At 43.4% G+C, this 19,141-nt stretch overlaps 1 protein-coding gene across 5 annotated transcripts in view; it reads left to right on the top strand.

Annotated features, from left to right (window-relative positions):
• LOC144821706 (uncharacterized) overlaps window positions 1–19,141 on the top strand; it is a 545,268-nt gene that overhangs the window by 53,119 nt on the left and 473,008 nt on the right. The gene's annotated exons all lie outside the window — the stretch shown is intronic.

Here is a 19,141-nt window from a genome sequence, read left to right as displayed (position 1 = left end):
AAAAAAAATTTTCAATTTTTTTTTCGGAGTCTCGGACCCAAAGCATACATATCTTGGTGGGTGCGTGAATTCTAGCCGCCATTTTGTAAAAGTCATGTGTACGGTGTGCAACGGCCTCATGTTTTTCAGTTACATAATATACATTTAATATTACATGATGTGCGCGATTGGTATGTGACCAGTCCGCGACTCCTGCTCCCGCACATTCGTGACACATGCTCATTATGGTACGCAGCGCTTGCGCGGTGGTGGGTCCCGCATGATGTCATATACGTGCTGGGGCGTGCTGGGTGCACGACTCCTGCAAAAAATATTGATGTTCTAAAATTATATGTATGTGTCTTTAATATACATATTAGGGCCAGAGATTGTCTAAGATATTCATACAAATAATATATTTATACTTATAATAAACTTATATTATTTTTAAATATATTTTCGTAAAGTCACGTCGGGTGCGTGCTTCATGAGCGCAGAGTGCGCAGATCCCATGTGACCTTAAAATAACTGATTTCATTCTTTGCCTGCAGCCTAACGGACTGGGAGCCCTTACCTGACACTGCTGTCACTGTTGCTGGTCTTCACCGCTTCTGGGGCCCTGACGCTGTGGTCTCGCCGCTGCCACTCCACTCCATCGCGGCAGGCGGCGGCTGGAGACTACAGCTCCCAGAGGGCTTAGCGGTCACTTCCGGCCACTTCCTGCCGCTGCGCGCCCGGAGGCGCTATTAAGACAGGACGCTCCCTCGGTGGAGCGGGGGTCATTCTTTGCCTGCAGCCTAACGGACTGGGAGCCCTTACCTGACACTGCTGTCACTGTTGCTGGTCTTCACCGCTTCTGGGGCCCTGACGCTGTGGTCTCGCCGCTGCCGCTCCACTCCATCGCGGCAGGCGGCGGCTGGAGACTACAGCTCCCAGAGGGCTTAGCGGTCACTTCCGGCCACTTCCTGCCGCTGCGCGCCCGGAGGCGCTATTAAAACAGGACGCTCCCTCGGTGGAGCGGGGGTCATTCTTTGCCTGCAGCCTAACGGACTGGGAGCCCTTACCTGACACTGCTGTCACTGTTGCTGGTCTTCACCGCTTCTGGGGCCCTGACGCTGTGGTCTCGCCGCTGCCGCTCCACTCCATCGCGGCAGGCGGCGGCTGGAGACTACAGCTCCCAGAGGGCTTAGCGGTCACTTCCGGCCACTTCCTGCCGCTGCGCGCCCGGAGGCGCTATTAAAACAGGACGCTCTCTCCGCGTCGCGGGACGCGCGCGGGCGTCGCCGGGCTGAGCCCGGGCAAAGGGCGGGCCGTCTGTGGCCGTCCGGGGACGACCAGGGACGGGACGGGCCACGTCCCTAAGATTTCCCCCCTTAGGTGAGCACTGTACTTGGATAACAAAATGGGCGATCATACGCCTACCGTCAATAATGTTGATGTTTCTACCCAGGGTGTTGATACCTCCGTCTCCCTCATTACATCTTTCGAGTCACTGATAGATACAGCCTTTAATGAGATTGTGGAGACTGAGAGGAGGTTCTCTATGGGTCCATTTTCCACCAACTATACATCGAGTATAACAACAAACAGTACAAGTAGCACCAATGGGAATATGCACTTAACCCCTGCAGTTATTGTTGTTAAGCCATCACATCCTCCTGTTAATGTGCCCACTGTCTCGGATGACGAAAACACTGTCACTTTTATAGCATTGGATTCTGCCTCCGCACCACCGGCAGCTATCGCCTTAAAGCCGGCACTTATATCTCCACCCCCTGCAGTCTTGCTAAATAAAAATGTTCCTACTATCATAATAGCTTCTCCGATGAGGTTCATACCCTGGATAGTTTGGAATCAAGTAGCAACAAACAGGGAGGAGAAAAACGTAAAAGAGGCACCACCAAGCAAAGTACTAATAAAAGGAAACAATCGTCAATCCTTAAAAATCAGCCCACACCTCAAAGTTTGTGGAATAAACATAAATCTACAGGGGCGCAAACTGTTCCTACGGAGGATAATGATCAAGCAGATATGGGCAGTAACACTGCCGCATCTCCTATTCACTCGAGTAAGAATTTTAACACTGTCTGAACCCAAACAACACTAATGGGAGACAACTATAATCTTTCAAGACAGAATGTGAACCTTATAGAAACTATAGTGGATACTATTTTTAACCGGATAGAAAAGCAAATGATCAGTCAGTTTAATAATGTTTTTAAAAGACTTGATAGATTAGACAATTTGGTCAAAAATGGAGAAACAAAAAAGAAGGGGTCTGTCATTCTGGACCAAATCAGGGCTGATCGTCTTATAAAAGAATTGGAATCTGTAAATAATACCTTGTCAGTAAAGAAACAGGAAACTACTACTCTCCTGAGCGGGATTGTGAGTATCCCCGGAACGTTACCGCCGCCCACTGCTTCATCTACAATTCCAATAAGATCTATTGATGGAGGGCCACATTTGATAAACCCGGATTCAACTACTAGGCCTACCCCTACACCCGCCCCAAGAAAAACTACAACCCCCCTTGTTGCCAATTATACCAATACTGCTTTGAACTACAAGAATGGTTTTACCCAACTAACAACAGCGCCAAGATCAACTGTTGTGAATAATAGTGAGGTTACTGGTAAACAAGGGTCAAACAAATCCTTTAAACATCAGGGGCCTGCATTACACCTGCCTCCTGATGCTTGCCCCTTTGTTTTGGTTCTTGCAGGTGTACCACAGCTGAGGGAGGGCCAGGGGGAATCATGGGTGCAATTGAGAAACAAATGTATAGACTGGCTGACTAAACATAAAGGCGTTGGTTATGATATCTCAAGAGAGATTTTATCGGTCCGTAGGGTTTCTTGGGTCGGGCCATTAACCAAAAATAAAGAAGGCGATTGCATAGTTCTTAACTTTCATAACCCAGGGACTGTGAGAAACCTCCTTAATAGAAACAGCAATTGCTCTGCCATTTCTACTGTTGCCACCATGTTACCTTTGAGTTATTTCTACAGACAAATGGCAAGACACCCCCAGCCTCCCCCTATGCTATTTCAACCACAACCAATGCCCTTTCACCCATCACCTATGTATTTTCAGCCACCGCCTATGCAATTTCAACCGGCCCCATTTCCTCTCAAGATGTTCAATAGATTTGCTCCTTTGTCAGACTTAGATCTGCAAGACTGACCATCTTTGCCTAACTCTGTTGTACCATCTTCGTCACTAATTCCCGAATCTCAGGTTGTCTCTCAACATTCACCTCGACCTGTTATGAGTCAAAAAATTTCGATTTCTAAACAAATGACCTTGGATTCCGTAATATCTCTTGTCAGCTGGAATATAGCGGGACTAAAATCGAAATTGAAAATCAAAGAATGGCTAAATTGGGTTGACAATAACTGTGATATATTGATGTTACAAGAAACTTGGTGCACCGCGTCACCTTCTATGGAGGGTTTTTGCTGCTATAATTCAAAAGCCTCCCCCCCTCATATGGGTAGGCCTAGTGGGGGCCTATCCATCTGGTCCAAAATAAAATCAGGGGTGCAAACCAAATTGATTCCTACTTTAGGCAACTGTTTTATGGCTATTAAGTATTTTAATAGACTGAAACTGTGCATTATTAATTTTTATAATAATAATTTTGTAACTCATCCTAATGATAATTTTATTTCCTTGTTTACTTTTATTGACGACATTATTGAAGGGCATAAGTATGGGCCCTTTGATGGTATTTGCGTTGGAGGGGATTTTAATGCCCATATATATCGTAGCAGCCCACCATGTAAAAACGGTGAAGAGTTGAAAAATCATTTAGCCTCTCGTGACCTATTGAATGTAATGGAAGTTGTGGGTTCAAGTGCAAATTACATAACTACACCTACTTTTGTGGGTCATGGTTGTGCATCCACGATAGACTATATATTTATATGCCCATCATTAAGCGACATAATTTTAAAAGCAGAAGTCATCTGTTCCGCCTATAGTGACCACTATCCGCTTAGAATACGTTTACATAATCCACAGACCATGAAGGTTGCAGCAAAGTTAGAGTGTGGGCCAAAAAATCTGGCACTATCTACCGATAGATTAAGACTAGTGTGGAAAGGGGTAGACAATAAAGATATTCTAGCTAGAGTAATTAGAAAATATCCCGTGGTAGTAGAGACTTGTCTGTCACACACGAGTCCCAGTAGTGTTGTGGCTGAAGCTTTTGGCAACTTATGTGGGGCCATTAAAATAGAATCCTCTAAACCTGCAAGGCAGAATATAGCTCATGGTCCCCGTTGGTTTGATTCTTCATGCTCCAAGGCCAATAGGGACCTGAGGGCTGCATTAAAAACCAACCCTAGGGATGCGACATTGGTGAGAGATTTAAGATCAAAATATAAAATTGCCCCATACACTAGATCTGAGGCTCTGGTGATTAATCACTGGGAATCTCTTACACGTACTGCCACGCTAAAGGACACAGCAGGCTTTTGGAGAGAAGTGAAGTCATTAAGATCTTTTGGCTCTAGCATTAACCCAATTAACTGCAACATAACTGGTGAGGCGTGGGTTGAGCATTTCTCTCAAATTTACGCAATATCAGCCACCTCTCTAGTAATTGCCCCCCTATTTAATAGCGCCGAACCTCTGACCTTTTCATTAATGGAGGTTGAGGACGCGATAATTGATAGTGCAAGTAATAAAGCACCCGGCCCCGATGGTCTTTCTATTGACCAGATTAAATCAGAAATTAATTTTTGGGCCCCTCTTCTATGCAACTTATTTAATAACCTGCGTGAAAGCACAATTCCCGAATCCTGGTCGAACAGCGTAATCGTAACAATATTTAAAAAAGGTGACAGGTCGGACCCCGCCTGCTACCGTCCGATTTCACTGATCGATAACACGTTAAAGGTCCTCGGTAGGGTAATCTTCAAAAGGATAAGGAATTGGGCTGAAGAAAACAACGTTCTTCATTGCAGTCAATTGGGATTTAGAAGCCAAGTAGGCACAGTTGAACAGTGTCTAAATTTAAACCTGATTATGGCTAAATACATCATCGTTAAAAAATCCCCTCTTTATTTAGGTTTCATGGATCTGAGTTCTGCATTTGATTTTGTTAATCATTCTAGGTTGTGGTCACTTTTGCTTGAATATGGTTTGGATGACTCACTGGTGTATTTTCTTTCTGAGTTACATAGGGACTTAAAAGCGAGAGTACGGATCAATAATGATGGCGATCTGTCCAATGATGTTTTTATTAGCAGAGGAGTTAGACAGGGCTGCGTACTCGCCCCCCTGCTTTTTATTTTATATATTAACGGGTTGAGTAGCACTTTGAGTAGGATTACTAAGGACGTCCCAATTATAAATGGTTCCCCCATTACTACTTTACTTTATGCGGAGGACGCAGTACTAATGGGGCGTACCCCGAATGCTTTACGCATCTTAATTTCTGGGTTTGTTGCGTTTATGTCCGATCTTGGTTTAAATACCAATTTTAAAAAATCCTTCATCATGAACTGCGGACCAAAAAAGTACAATATTACATCAATTAAATCCGGAGAAAATATTTTAAAATGCACTAGCACTTTCCCCTATTTAGGGTTGTTATTTTCCAACTCAGGCTCATGGCAGCCACATGCTGCATATGCGAGAAATAAAATTGGCAAATCAATCAATTCAATTTTATCCCTCCGAAAACCGAAACTGGCCGATGTTGTTACACCCCTACTTAACATATACCGTACTCAATGTCGACCAACTGGGACATATGGAGCAGAAGTGTGGGGTTACTGCAAAAGCACGGGTCTCCAGTCGGAGGAAAATAGATTTTGTAGGAGGGTGCTGGGGGGAGTCCTGTGCGCCTCTACACTTATTTGTCACAACGAATTGAGACTGTCTTATATTGTTGATTTTATTAGGTCTAGGCCTGCTCTTTTTTGGATCAAAGTATGGTTAAATCCAGCAGCGTCCTTAACGCGCAGTATAATATCTGACTGTTTGTTAAGTGATAGTTTCCACCACATACCTTGGTTAAATGCAGTCAAGAATAGCCTGCAGAGCGTAGGTCAAGGTTCTTTGTTTAGTTCCCCGAATTCTATTGTACCCGCTCATAAGAATAGCATTAAACGGGCTTTACTAGACCTATATAAAGAGGATCGACTGAGATCTGAGTCTATTAAACCTGCTGTTATTAGATATCAGCTTATTATTGACTCTAGTTGTGATAATTTGAATAATTTTTATAGATACTTGTCAATACCTATAGGAAAGTGGAATCGGAGCCTTTTGTTCAGGTTTCGGGATGGAAGCATAGTTAATTTGCTTAGCTTCCCCCTTGGCTATAATAAAAAACTAGAAGAATTGGATTGTCCCTGCTCTCAGGGCGGAAAACAAAGTTTATTGCACTATTTCTTCTTTTGTGGCTATTACAAATTGTATACCTGTAAATATTTAAGGCCGATCCTTTGTAAATATAATCTTAGAGACTTTAATCTCGCATTAAAATTCCTCCAAGTGTTGCATACTGATGAAGTTATATATATTGTGAGTTGCTTTATAAAAAGATGTGTGAAATCGAGGGCATGCATGGAGTTTGGATAATTGATATCAGTATTATGGTATCGGTTGCACTTTCAGCACTTAATTATTTTGGTGAATTGCTCACTGATTTAGTTGTATATCTATTTTGATATAAATGTTTATTTCGGGAGTACATAATCTGAATCTTGTGTCTAAGTTTGTTACTAGACCATTGTTCCTCCCTCTAGTATGCATTTTGTACTGTATAACATGCACTTCGCACTTTATGACATATGCTACTTAAACCCAACTTGATACATTTGTTTTCATCTATATATATGTTTTTAAATTGTTTTTAAATGTATTTTTTATCTTGTATGTACTTTTATGGATGTATTGATAATCCGAATAAAGATCATTTGACTTGACTTGACTTGAACTGATTTCATTGGTAAATAACATTTCCCACTGTAACTATTGATGGACCCCACCCGTTTTAATCATTCTCGTTGGAGCATCTTTAGAGAGACATCTCTTTTCCTACAAGAACCCTTTTTGCTTGTTTTTTTGATGTTTTTCAAAAAAATATCAAACAAAATGGCATCTGGACAGCAGCAGCGGCAGGAGGAATTATCTTCTGAAGAAGAATTCTTGCAAGAGGCACCATGTCCACAGAGGCCGGAATCTTTCGTTTGCAAATTCTTCACTTTTCTACCTGGAGAGAAGAAAGTAAATGCGAGAAAGGTGACGTTCAAAATTTGTGACCGAGGCCTGTCAAGAGGCAGTGAAAAAAAATACTCTTGTGCTTCTATGTACAAGCATCTCCGGAAACACTCATCCTCTCAATCTTGCTTGGGAGGAAATGAGGAACACCTTCAAATAATAAGTAATTTCAAAAGTTTCCTTTCATTTTTTGAAAAAACACCCAAAAAATACAAAATAGTGCAAAAAAATACAAAAGAAAAAAGAAGAAAAAAAGTTCTTATCAGAACTACCGTATCTGGATAAAGAAAGAACTATAATTGCAAGGTAATGTATGAAAGTTTGGTTGAATATATGTATACAGCATGATTGACTGAAAGAATGCATTAGTAGTGTATGGTGAATTTATAGGTGATGATTTATGAGGAAGTACTGCAGCGTGACACTGCAACACTTTAGCTGCACTGCACTGTGGCACTTCTGAAGCACAGGGATGTGACATGAATATATTGCAACTCTATGTTTCTCTCTGCACGTCTGCACAAACTGCAGCCATGCGGTGACACAGGCACCCTTGCACCATGGTGCAAGGATGTTTGTGTCGTGCAGAGATGGTTTTTGTGCAGGAAGGGACTCCTTCCTGCACAAAAACAATCAGTAAAGGCATTTTCATCTTTGAATGTAAGCTGTGGAATGCAGCATGCATTGAAAGAGGAACAAATGAGGAGAAATTAAAACAATTCTCCTTGTTGCGCCTTGCTATACCAACTCTAGGATGGCGCAGCATTCACACACATCTCCAGATTTACTATTTCTCATGAATCTGGAGATGTGTCTTGTTCTATCGGTGTTGCATGGGAACACCCACAGAAACATCTATGGAACGCCCCTTCAACGCAAAGTTCTGTGTATGAAGGGGTCGTATTTACAAGGAGAGGAAAAACCAAGCAGGGTGGCTTTGCCTCTCCTTGTAAAAATGAAGGAGTACCTGGAGCCATCACTACGTTTCTAAAAGTGACATACTGGTTGCACAGGGTGCATGTAAATCTGCCCCATAAGTGCTTAGGTATTGGCAGACTGATACAATAAGAACATATGGGCACATGCATCAAGGGTTTTTGCCTTCGCAAACGGTGCGAATCGCAAAATTTGGCAGTTTGCGAATGCAAATCCCCTTTTTGGGATGCATTAAGCTTTTTGCTTGTTTCGCAATTTAAGAAATCGCAATTTATTTGCGATTTCCTAAATTGCGATTGCATTTAAGAAATCACAATTTTGCGATTTCTTAAATGCAATGCATGATTTTTTTTAAATTGCAAAATCGCAAATAGGTAGTGGTAAATTACCATGAAGTTAACCTTCATGGTAATTTTGGAAAACTTTCAAAAGTGCACAAAAGTGCATTTTTGAAAGTTTCATTTTACACACACACATGCCCTTGGGGCATGTGTGTGTGAAAAATGTATTTAAAGGTACATTTCAGGGGTGCAGGGGGGTCCTTTGGACCCCCCCCTGCACCCTTGAAATTGCATTCTCATTTTGCGATTCCTTAATTGCGAATCGCAAAATGAGAATGCCTTCACATTCATTCCTATGGGTCTCTAGGCCCATAGGAATCAATGGAAAGGGATTCCTTAATTGCGATTCGCAAATTGTGAATCACAATTAAGGAAAATTAAGAAATCGCAAAATAAAACTGTGATTTCTTAATGCATAGCCGTTTGCGAATTCTTAATTGCGATTCCTTAATTTTCGCAATTAAGAATTCGCAAACGGGAACATTGATGCATGTGGGCCATAGTGCTGGATAGGTGTGGTCATTTAGATCCTGTCTCCTGAGGCGAAAAGCCGGGAGTTGCTACATTAGATATTTTAAAATCTATGTCTTATACTGTGTTTTTTAAACCCTGTACTGTGTGCTTTTAAACCCTGTACTCTGTGTTTATGAACTCGCACTCTGGCACTTTAAGGTGACGTGCAGCGGACCTAGCGCTGCCACGTGACACCCTCGACCGGCTCCACTCGCCGCTGGCCACGCCCACTTTTGGCCACGCCCCCTTCCCGCCCTAAACGGTCCACTATTTAAATGTGCATTTCCAGAACGCGCAGCGGACGTGCGCAGCGGGAGCGCCGTTTGCGCGCCGAAGGCGCGCCTAAGGCAAGCCCGTCTGCGCCCGTCCGCGACCAGATCGCGGCCGGGGCCAGACATGCTGCCGGTAGCGAAGAACAAGGTGGAAGGATAGCGTGGTCAGGTGAGGACCTTAAAGCGCTCGATCCCCCATCCAAATGCTGCCCCCATTATATTGACCCTATGATCCTCGAACTCCCTCAGATCTGTAACAACTGTGGGATAGCTATTGGCAGCGATGCCTCTGTGATATCCCCTAAGCCCAAATCCCTATTTCAAACAAACCTAAGGGCGGGCCTTCTTAACTGCAGATCCTTAGCCAAACACGCAGATGATGTCTGGCTTTTACTTGAAGAGCAGAAATGGGATATATTGTTTTTAACTGAAACTTGGATCAAGGAGGACAATTTGACCTCCATTGCACTTGCAGTCCCGTTGGGATTTAAAATATGCCTCGCCAACCGCCCTGGGACAAAAAGAGGCGGTGGTGTAGCCATTATTTTTAAAGAGCATTTAGTTTTGGCATCCTCTGCCCCCACTGCTATTCAAGGTATTGATGGCCTCCACTTTTGCTTCCAAGTGAGCCCTCAGCCGTCACTAGCAGGACTAGTATTCTATCGCCCCCCGGTTGGTACAGACCCCTACCTTACTACTCTACTGGACACGATTGTCCAGAGTTCGCTCCTCCACCCCCTTTTTATTGTGGTAGGCGACTTCAATATCCACATGGATAAACCTGACTGTGCCATGGCAGAGCTGCTCAGATCCACGTTAAATACGGCCAGTCTCAGACTGATCAATGAGGGCCCTACTCACACAGGGGGCCACACTATTGATCTCATTTTTTCTAACATCAAGAATGTGCAGTCTGAGACACCTCTTCCTCTGACATGGTCAGATCACGCACTCGTCCCATTCACACTGAATATTGCGAATGATACCCCTGTCTCGAGTAAACGGTACTTCCTGAAGAGGCAATGGAAAAAACTGACCCCTGATACTATGTGCCCGGTCCTTGCGCAAACCATCCCTTCCCTGACAAATAATACTAATACGGATGCTACACTTCTTAATGAATGGATCGGAAAGATGGTTTCCTCCATTGCTCCAGCCTCCCGGGCCCTATCTAAAAGAGACTCTCCCTCAGCTCCCTGGTTCTCGCAGGAACTTAGGAATGAGAAAGCGGTCTGTAAAAAACTGGAGAGACTCTGGAGAGTAAACTACGGTCCAGAAGAAAAAGCCAGGTATAAGGAAGCTTCTAAACAATTCCGGAAAGCTATTAGAAAAAAGCGCTTTTATGCGGACTCAATTTTTCAGGCAGAACAATCCAGCAAACAAGTCTTTAAAGTGGTACAGTCGTTTTTTAAGCCAAAATGCATTGAAAGAGAGGTTGTACCCACAGCTACGCTATGTGAGCAAATTTCTGAGTATTTTGATCATAAAATTAAAAAGGTGTACGACTCCTTTGGTCCAATAACAAAAACAGTGAAGCAGGACATAGCGAATAAAGGCGAGCTAGAAGAGACTTTTACCCAGTTCATGCATATTCCATTGAATGAGGTAAGGCAAGAACTTAGCCGATGCAAATCCGGCTCCCCGGACGACCCTTGCCCAGCTAAACTATGGAGTGCCATTGCAGACTCGGTAGCCCCGATACTTCAATGTATTTGGAATTCTTCCATTGCTTCGGGCATTTTCCCGGACGTCTGGAAGCCTGCTACTCTTCTACCCCTAAAGAAGAAACCCAATGGGGACCCAGACGACCTGACGAATCTCCGCCCAATATCCCTACTAGCTGCCCCGGGAAAAATGCTGGAAAAAATTATACAGCGACAATTGAGTAAATTTGTGGAAACCAATAACATTCTACATGAAACTCAATCGGGTTTCCGACCCGGTTTCAGCACAGAAACAGCGCTCATAGAGGTAGCCGAGTCAGTGAGGTGGTCGATGGATGCAGGAGACTCAGCAATGCTGGTACTCCTGGATCTGTCGGCCGCCTTCGACACGGTGGACCACGCCAGCCGGCTCGCAGAGATAGGCATTCAGGACAGAGCACTAGGGTGGATAAACTCCTACCTATCACTTAGAACGCAGAAGGTAGCACTTGGGACGTTCTCTTCCACACCCAAAATTCTTGGCTGTGGAGTCCCGCAGGGATCGGCCCTCAGCCCCCTTCTGTTCAACATCTACCTGGCTCCTCTTTTCACGTTAATTGCCAACTGGGGTGTCAAGGCAATTTCATATGCCGACGACACCCAGTTGGTATTTCCGTACTCGGAGATGACACATGATTCTTTCTCAAATTTCAAAGGCTGTCTCCAGGATATAGCACACTGGATGAACACTAATAAATTAAAGCTGAATGCCAATAAAACTGAAGTCATCTTCTTCAGCAAGGGTCCCCCCCCCGCCCCTGAACTCTGGTGGCCCACGGAGATGGGCCCGCCCCCTTCACCAAGTCACTCAGCAAAAAATCTTGGAGTGAGATGGGATGATAACATGTCCTTTTCATCCCATGTCCAACAAGTGGCCGGATGCTGTCTTAGCAAGCTGAGAAACCTCCGAAAAATCCTAAGGCTCTTACCGGAGAGTTGTAGAAAAACGGTTGTCCACGCGACTGTCACCTCACGGCTGGACTATGCCAATGGTTTATACCTGGGCCTCCCAAAATACCTGACTCATAGGCTTCAGGTAGTTCAAAATGCGGCTGCGAGACTGTTACTGCGAATCCCTTTCAAGCAGTCAGTCTCTCCGCATCTTCGAACCCTGCATTGGCTACCAGTAGCCAACAGGATAAAATTCAAAGCTTTGACGCTTGCGTTCAGATCTCTGTATGGCTCCTGCCCACAATACCTGAAAAACCGCCTTCCTAGATACTTTCAAAGCCGTGCACTACGATCCAATGACCGTGTCCAACTGGTCATCCCGCGGGCAAAAAAGGCCCGGCTAGGCGTCGGACCTTTTCAGCCAACGTCTCCGTTCTGTGGAACTCCCTGCCACAAGTTATCCAACAGGCCCCCTCCGAACCCTGCTTTAGGAAATTGCTAAAGACCTGGCTTTTCACCCAGCCACGCTAGCTCTCCTATTTGTATGCCTAAGGTTATCAGTGATCTACTAGCGCCGGGACACCTCCTCGCGAGGTAGCTGATCGCGCTGTATAAAATCCAGTATTATTATTATTATTATTATTGAAGAATTGTATGAGACTGACAGGAGGTATCCTACGCTGCATGGGCACTACTTCAGTATTTTATGGAGTGGGCCAATAGTATGTATTTGCTTAGACATTTGTAGGGATTATGCACAGAATATTTTATGTGTACTTGTGTTGGTGCCTAGGTCATTTTATAAGAATACCACTAGTAACTGGAATGATGACAGTGCTGCAAACAGAGTGAACACTTAATTTATAAGTGCTTACATATTGGTGGAATGATAGGATAAATTGATAGTGGTAGATAAGTGATTAAAGAAGTGCATGGGACAGACTGGAAGATTCCTACACTGCATGAGTACTAACAGGGTATTTAGAAGAGTGTATCAATGGTATGTAGCTAGTTAGAGGTCTGCTTGGATAGTGCACAAAATATTATAGCTGTACGTGTGTTAGTAGCTATGCCATTCCATAAGTTCATTACTAGTGACTATAATTATTACTGTATTACCAACAGAGTGTATAGTGAATTTATAAGTGCTTAGGTATTGGTGGAGTAATAGGACAAGTAGATAGTGCTGGATGGGTGATTGGAGAAATGCATGGGACAGGCAGGAGGATTCCTACACTGCATAGGTTCTAACTGGGTATTTAGAAGAGCGTATCAATAGTTTGTAGCTGGTTAGAGGTGTGCATGCATAGTGTATAAAATATTGTACCTGCACTTGTGTTAGTGACTACTCCTTTCCTTAAGTATACGACTAATAACTGGAGTAATTTCAGTGTTGCAAAGCAAGTGTGTGCTGAATTTATAAGTGCATAGGTATAGGTGGAGTGATAGGATACGTAGATAGTGCTGGATGGGTGAATAGACAAGTGCATGGGACAGACAGAAGGATTCTTAGACTGCATAGGGACTAACTGGGTATTTAAAAGAGCGTATCAATGGTATGTAGCTGGTTAGAGGTCTGCATACATAGTGTACAAAATATTGTACCTGCACTTGTGTTAGTGGCTAGGTCATTCCTTAAGTATATGACTAATAACGGAGTAATGTCAGTGCTACAAAGAGAGTGCTTGCTAAATTTATCAATACTTAGATATTGGCAGAGTGATAGGACATGTAGATAGTGCTGGATGGTTGAATGGAGACGTGCATGGGACAGACAGAAGGATTCCTATACTGCATAGGTATTAACTGAGTATTTAAAAGTCTGTATCAGTGCTATGTAGCTGATTAGAGGTCTGCATGCATAGTGCACAGAATATTGTAGCAGTACTAGTTTTACTGGCTAAGTCATTACTTAGGTACATGACTAGTAACTAGAATAATTTCAGTGCTGCAAAGAGAGTACATGTTGAATTAATAAGTGCTTAGGTATTGCGGTGTGATAGGATATGTAGATAGTGCTGGATGGGTGATTGGAGAAGTGCATGGGACAGACATGAGGATTCATAGGTTGAATGTGTAGTACTTTACTAAGTAGCTGGTTAGAGGTTTATATATATATATAGTGCACAGCTGAATGTAGTTGTTCATTGATAGTGTTTGGATTACTCAATCTTACCTTGGCAATGGTACATATCAAAAAATGCTAAACATTTTTTTCCGATATTATTAGTGCTGAGGAATTGGTAGAGTAATAGGATAAGAACCTAGTGCTGGATGGGTGATTGTGGAAATGCATGGGACAGACAGGAGGATTCCTACACTGCATAGGTAATAACTGGATATTCAGAAGAGCATATCAGTAGTATTAGCTGGTTAAAGGTCTGCATGCATAGTATACAAAATATTGTACCTGCACTTGTATTAGTGCTAGGCCATTCTTTAAGTATATGACTAACAACTGGAGTAATTTCCGTGCTGCAAAGAGAGTGCATGCTCAATTTATAAGTGCTTACGTATTGGTGAAGTGATAGGATACGTAGATAGTGCTGAATGGATGAATGGAGAACTGCATGGGACAGACAGAAGGATTCCTAGACTGTATAGGTATTAACTGGGTATTTAGAAGAGCGTAGTGATAGTATGTAGCTTTTTAGAGATCTGCATGCATAGTGTACAAAACATTGTACCTGTACTTGGGTTAGTGGCTAGGCCATTCCTTAAGTATATGACTAATAACTGGGGTAATTTCAGTGCTGCAAAGAGAGTTCATGCTAAATTTATAAGTGTTTAGGTGTTGGCTGAGTGATAGGATACGCACATAGTGTTGGATGGGTGAATGGACAAGTGCATAGGACAGACAGAAGGATTCCTAGACTGCATAGGTACTTACTGAGTATTTAAAAGACTGTATCAATGCTATATAGCTGATTAGAGGTCTGCATGCATAGTGCACAGAACATTGTAGCTGTACTAGTATTGGTGTGTCTATGGTTTCGAGAATGGTAGTCTGTATTTTAGGGTGTGAGGAGGTGAATCAGATGATCACGTGGATGATGTCATCAGTGATGTTACCAGTGATGTCACTGACCATGTCATCAGTGATGTAATATGTGATGTCATCAGCAGTGCAATACGGGGGCGCAAGTTATAGTTAACACAACTAACTATAACTGCCGAATTTCTCTTGTTTTGTACGAGTGAAATGTCCAGCTAACTATGACGTCCATGAAACCTGTGGTTCTTCCAGTGAATTTCTGAGGTTTTTTAAATGCTAATTTCTAACTATAATGTCCCTTAAACTTGTGGTTTATTCAGTGAATTTTATATATATGTATTTAATCTCCTCTCACTCTTACAAGGAAGGAATCAGCACTCAGGTTGTAGTTTGGAAGTATTTAATCTGCAAAGGACGTGATCCCCACGTTTCAGCTCGTCCGAACCTTGATAACAATACAAGACGTCATTGTAGTATCCTTACTTAATTGTACAAATGCCTCCATTTGCCAACATTGGCAAAGGAGTACACATTACTTTAATCCAAAATGCTGGCGGCCATATTGGCCTGGTCACATTGTGAAAATTCAGGAATTTATACAATAAAGAAAAGAAAACAAGTGTTAATATGCACACAATGTCATTTCAGCATATCTTGCCCCGTGACCCCCATACCTTTATGTTAGTCAACATGACTTATTCATAATAAACATACTTAAGATTGCAAACATCAACATAACCAATGGACTACACATTACTTTAAAGTGAAAGACTCACAGCCATATTAATCTGTGCACCTTGCGTATTATAATGGTTCTTACACGAAAGAAAAGAAAAAAAAGGGGTGTTAATATACACACACTATCCCCAAATAAAGTTCTAGCGATTATAGTTCCATTCCATTCACAGTTCAATTGAGATATCATGAGCGATGTTATAAGTTATGTAACTGACCATGTCATGAATGATATGTCGTCTGAGGTCATTAGCAGTACATTGCGGGGGAGTAAGTTATAGTTAGCCCAGGTACCTATAACTGCTGAATTTCACAGGTTGTTTATGAGTGAAATTTGAGTCTAACTATACCGTCCCTGTAATCTTTGTTTTTTTCAGCAAATTTAACGTTAAGTAAGATGCATATCACAATGGATGGTGGGGGGTTGGAAGCAGGGCATGGCATTGTGCTACCCCCACCCAAGCTTGCTGCTCCTGCCTTCCCTCCTCCTAGCCATCCATTGTCCAAGTCCATGTCCCTGTTCCCTTATAACAGCCCTGTGTGTCCGTTGTTCTGCCACTGGCCTTCTCGCCTTTTCTGAACAGTTAGCTTGCTGCCACATCCACCTCCTTCCTATCCTCTGTTGTCTGAATCTATGGACTAGCCTACTTTCTCCTGCCATGCATGGTCTGATGTGCTGCCATTGCCCTCCATTTAGCATGATGCACCAGTCTACTCCTCCTGCCCTCCATTGCCCAATTCTATGTCCCATCATTAACCACCTGCTTAGCCTCTGTGCTTAGCTTGCTGCCCCTATTCTCCTTCCCACTGATCTCCGATGTCTGTGTGCAAGCCCCTGCTCCATCCTTTTTGCCCACCATGTTTCATGGACCTGCCACTCCTATCTACTCTGAGTGTTCTGTTGAGCTGCCACTCCCCTCCCACCTGCCTAGCATTGTCAGATGACTGTAACATGTCCCTGCCACCTCTACCCTGCTTGTCCAAATTCCATGCCCCTATCCCCTTCCTCCTGCCCTCCATGGTCCATTTTACTGCCACACCCTTTTGTCCTCCCTGGTCTGTTGTGCTGCAACTGCTCTTCCTGCCTGCCCCGCGTGGTCTGTTGTGAGGCCCCTTCCCCTGAACTCTCTTGTCTGTGCCCAGGTCCTGCCCCTCCATTCTATCCTCCATTGTCCTTTGTGCATGCCCCTGCACCCTCCTTCTTGCCCATCATAGCCATTGTGCTGCCACTAACCCTCCGGCTTGCCATGCATGGTCTTCTGTGCTGCCACGGCCCCTCTCACCTTTCCTGTGTGGTCAGATAGCTGCCTCTGACGCCCTCCCACCTTCCCTCCATGGTCTGTGTGTATGCCATTATAGTCTCACTGTTGCTCTCCATTATGTGTCTTGCTTCTAGTGCCCATCCTGCCTGACCTCCATAGTTATATTGCTGCTCCTGCCCTGCCCCCTTGCTCCCAGCCCTCTCTTTCCATGTGCAGACCCCTATCCCCTCCCTCCTGGCTTGTCTGTTCCATTGTAATACCCCTGATCCATCCCTCCTGCCATTATGGTCAGCTATCTACCACTGCCTCTTTCCCCTCTGTTCTCTGTTGTCCATGTGCATGGTCCTGCCCCCTCCCTATTGCTTTCTATGGATTGTTGTGCTGCACTCCCATCCCGCATGCCCTGTGTGGTGTATTGTGCTGCTGCAAATCCTGATGCCTGCCCTTTAGGGTAAGTTTGGGGCACCTCTCCATGTCCCTGCTGTCCTCTGTTATCCAAGTCCATGTCCCTTGCCCAATTCCTCCATTCTCCCATGATCCAATGTACCATACTTGCTAACATTTTGAACTTGGTAAGAGGGAGATTTCCCCTCTGAATTACATTGAAAAATAGGAGATTGTAGACAGGAGACAGATCAAATAAAGCCTATTTGGGCTTAAAAACATTGGACGTTTCCTGGCTGAATTGGGTCTGTTGGCATGTATGGTTGTACTACCACTGCCTCTTCCTTCTGCCCACAATGGTCTATCATATTGCTACAACCTCTCTTGCCAGAGCTGTATTGTTGGTTTATTGCCCCTGCCCCTCTTTCCACTGCCCTCCATAGTCTGTTGTGCTGCCACTGCCCTTCCTGTCTCCCCAGTGTGCTCAAATTGTTGGCTCTGCACCCTCCTAAGTGCCTTACATTTTCATAGTCCGTGCCCCTGGCCTCTGCCTCTCAACAGTATCCTAATGAACAACTAGATTGCTAACATTCTATATTTATTACAAAAGTGTGGAAGGCCTGACGTCATCTTGATCTAATCAAAGCTGTAAGACCTAGAGCATTTCTTTTACAAATTACATATATGAGAGGGTCTTATTTGCATCAGAATTATGGTTAGTGCTCTAAAAAACTAAAATGAGGACATATTTTCTGAGTTTTCAAATAGCGACAAAGCACTTTTAAATTATTTGTTATCTTTATGTTTTTTTATCCAGTTGACCACTTGCTTAAATGTTGCAATTAGGGGAGAGGATGAGGTGTTACTTCCAGAGCTGCAGACTTTGCAACTGGGGAACCAGGTTGGAGTTTCTGCTTCAGCTCGACATTCTGTGCTTCTGGTCAAATCAATTAATCTCCCCATGTCTACAACCAAAATGAATTTGTTCTTGTGTGATGTAACCAATGCTCATGTAAAGCACTCCAATACCTGACAAGTCTGCACTATATAACACTGTAAAAACACAAAAAATAAAAAGTGTTTTGCACACTTCTGTCATTGGGCTACATGTGGGCTACATATGGGTGATATTTGTGCTACATTTGGGCTCTTTTGTCTCTGGTGGCCATCTTGGGAGATTTATTTGTAATTACGTTTTCTAATTTCCTCATTTACTGCAGTCTCCTCAGTAGGAAATGCTTTCAGTTTTTTACTTTGATTCCATCAAGAAGGTATTCAGATATGTCACACATTTGCCATACATTCTGAATGTTAGCACTGTAGTTGTTCATTAGATCACTGTAGTAAAGCTACTGCTCACCAGGGAAGTCTGCTGCTGGTATTCAAGGTGCATGTCAGAATTTTTTAATGAAATAGAGTAGGATTTGAGAAGTCAAAATGTGCCCTAATTTTTCTTTCTCCATCACTAATCATAATCTCTATGGCAAAATGAACCCCCTCATTTTGTTCCTTTGCAAATTAAATGTTTTAAGTGTTACCACTTTGTTCCAATCAAGATGGCTTCAGGTGTGCCATTCTTTAGTCATAAGTAAGACTGTTAGCGCTCTAGTTGTTCGTTAGAGCACTGTGGGACATGCTGTTATTGAGCTATACTTGGGTTACATCTGGGTGAAATTTGTGCTAAATTTGGGCTCTTTTTTCTCTGGTGGCAATCTTGGGAGACTTATTTGTTATGCAGTTTCCTAAATTCCTCATTTACTGCAGTCTCCTCAGTAGGAAATACTTTCAGATTTTTTACTTTGATTTCATCAAGAAGACATTTTAAGAGAGGAGCCAAGATGGCGATCGGAATGGTCGCATAACCGCCTCGCTCCGTGATCTCTTCCTCCCG

This window comes from Lissotriton helveticus, chromosome 2_2 (assembly GCF_964261635.1).
Source record: "Lissotriton helveticus chromosome 2_2, aLisHel1.1, whole genome shotgun sequence".
In the NCBI taxonomy this organism is placed as follows: domain Eukaryota; kingdom Metazoa; phylum Chordata; class Amphibia; order Caudata; family Salamandridae; genus Lissotriton; species Lissotriton helveticus.
The sequence above is the reverse complement of the archived record's forward strand: the minus strand, read 5'-3'. Positions and strand labels throughout refer to the sequence as shown.